We start from the raw sequence: 2,715 nt of genomic DNA, 5'->3' as shown, positions 1-2,715 counted from the left end.
TAAGAAGCTAAAGCCACTTTTCAGTATGAATTCGATCCCCGCCTGCCCTGGAGGTGACCACATGGCGTGGCAGACCTCTCCTGACCCGCCCCCTGCTCCCCTCAGCAGTGTACTTCATCAGTCGGCCTGTTCTGCTCCCCGCTCTGTCTCTGGTGAATCCTCTCACTGCCCCTGCACCTCTGGCCTGTACCCAGCTCTATATGCCTAAGTAATTAAACCTTTTTTAAAAAAATGTTTGATTGATAGGAAAGCCTGGTGGATCATTCTGGAGACCCCTAGCATATCAAGGAGTCCAGTGTGCTGTGCCTAAAACTGGTCTTGCCAGTCACAGTCTACACTGGTGCTTGAGACATCAAGGTCTGTGTCCCCAGATTAAGGTCCTGTTCAATTACCTTGAGGTCATTTTATCGGGCCCCACAGACGGAGGAAAATTCTAGTAGAACTATAGAAGGGAATGTTGGATTAAAAAGCAGAGAATGGAGGGAAAATTGGCTTTTCCAGGTCACTGGCTCATTCCTGGGCAATGAGCAAGGACCTAAAAATAGAAAACCCATCTGCAGCTTGCCTTCTGGAGCCGGGGCTGGGTGAGCTGCAGGACAGGCCCTCACAGACTGGCATCTGTAGTGACAGCACTGACCCCCTTGGATGCCCTCAGCGGGTACGTAACGAACAGGAGAGGTGCTTAAGCAGTCAGGGCCCGATAGTAAAGCAAGAGAGCTGAGATAAGCAGGAGCCATGCCCTTTAACCAGAGAGGAGGTAGAGTTTGTCGCTCAGACACTGGCAGCAGAGAGGGCAAAAGAGAGAAGATAGGACTGCAGAGACCAGAGGGAATCTCCAGGCTCCAGGAGGCCTGGGATCTTGGTACTGACTGCCTGCTGGATATAATGTTTCATTTCTTCAAGTTTTCTTCTGGGCCTGGCACATGTTAGGCATTTTTAAGTTTATAAATACCTAAGAGAGGAAAAAGTGAGTTTGTCAATGCAAGTTCTTGTACAGGACTCTGAGAAGAGTCTGATTTCTGATCACCTTCCCAGCCTGGAGATCACTATTCAGGAAAAAAAAAAGGAGAGCGCCTGGCTGGTGTGATGTTTCCTCTAAACTATCAAAATGAGTCCTGGGAACATCCTCAGATGTCTATGAAAACCCAGAAGAAAAACAAATCATAGCCTCTATTTCCTTCCCCTGGGAGGAATGGCAGAAGTGGGTATGCAGCATGAAAGAGCTCTTGCCCACACTGAAGAGTAGGGACAGAATTCAAAATGTCAAGACGGACCAGCGCCCACAGCCCGGCTTCTTCTTCCTCCTTTGCCAGTTGCCCACATCCCAAGCCCCCAAGCCTTCACTCCCCTGACTCCTTCAAAATCTGTCCTTTCTTTCCATCTTGCCCATTTCCCAAAGGAAAATAGATGTTCATATAAATTGCTGTCAATCAGCAGCCATTCGGGTGGACTTAGGTTTTTCACCCTCTTCTACCCCTTCATTAGCCAAGAGAAGGGATGAAATGTGGTCCAGATGGGCAAAGACTTTGCTTGCTAACACTCTCTCGTCCAAACACACAGCAGCAAAGTAAAAAGTGAAAGAAAGCAAAGAGCTACATCACTGACACAAACGGGAGATGTCTACCTCTGCTGCTAAAAAGCAGAACCTCAGTGTGAAATGGCGAGCCTGAACAAAGCTGGGCACTTGCTGGGAACCTTCCAAGATCAGGGAATGGTGACTGGGAGTTCAGGTCCTAGGAAGAGAGGAGTTTCAAATTCTTTACACAAAGCAGGGGACGTTGTGTCCCACCCAGTAGGGCTAGAAACTACTACTGACAATCTGAACAGCAGCAAAGCTCTTTGTAAACTCAGCTCAAGATCTGGGAGCCAGAGACAGTCTCATGCCAGGTCTTGTGATGTGTGACAATCTTCCAGCACCTGGAAGACAGCTCTGGTCCGGGTACCTATTTATAAGGGCTAGTCAGGAAGAGGAACCAAGTAGGCTAAGAAGAGGTAAATGCAAATAACTGGGGGTAGGGGAGGTGGGAGGAGGGAGGGAGGAAAAGAGGAAGAAAACTTTTGCTCAAAACTTCCACTTAATCTTTTGGTAAACTGACATATAGGTATCTGACAGTTTCTTTGGTATTTTGAATGAGATGTTTTTCCCAATATTTCTGATGGATTATGTTTGTGTAGGGATGCTGTTAATTTTGTCTGTTGCTTTGGGACTCATCACAATGTTGAAAATTTTACCGGTTCTAAGAGTTTATACATTCTCTTGGATTATAGATAACACATAACCTTGAAATAAAGAAAACTTTTGTTTTATGTATATGCTTCTTTCCAATCATCCCCCTCTTAATTCTTTCACTGGTTTGACTACATTGGTTTGGGGTCAATGATCATTGACTTGCCTTACTCCTGACTTTGGCGGGACTCCTCGGCAGTTTTTTCACCCTTCAGTATGTTTGTCATTGGTTTTCTGTATTTTTAGAAGACACTTGGTAAGAGCCTCCCTGTTGGCCTAGGGGTTAAGTCTCATCTCAGTGCTCTCACCACTCCAGTCTGAGTTCGATCCCCAGCCAGGGAGCCGACACACATATGGTGCAGCAGACCCTGCCTGTCTTGCCTGCTGCTCCCCATTAGCGGCTTATCTCAGTCAATCTGCCTCTGCTACTTCCCCATTCTGGTGAATCCTCTCACCTGCTACACCTCTGGCTTCCACCCCAGTTTTTC

The sequence above is a fragment of the Condylura cristata genome, unplaced genomic scaffold (genome assembly GCF_000260355.1).
Source record: "Condylura cristata isolate star-nosed mole 26May11 unplaced genomic scaffold, ConCri1.0 scaffold00025, whole genome shotgun sequence".
NCBI lineage: Eukaryota > Metazoa > Chordata > Mammalia > Eulipotyphla > Talpidae > Condylura > Condylura cristata.
This window is presented reverse-complemented; position numbering follows the sequence as displayed.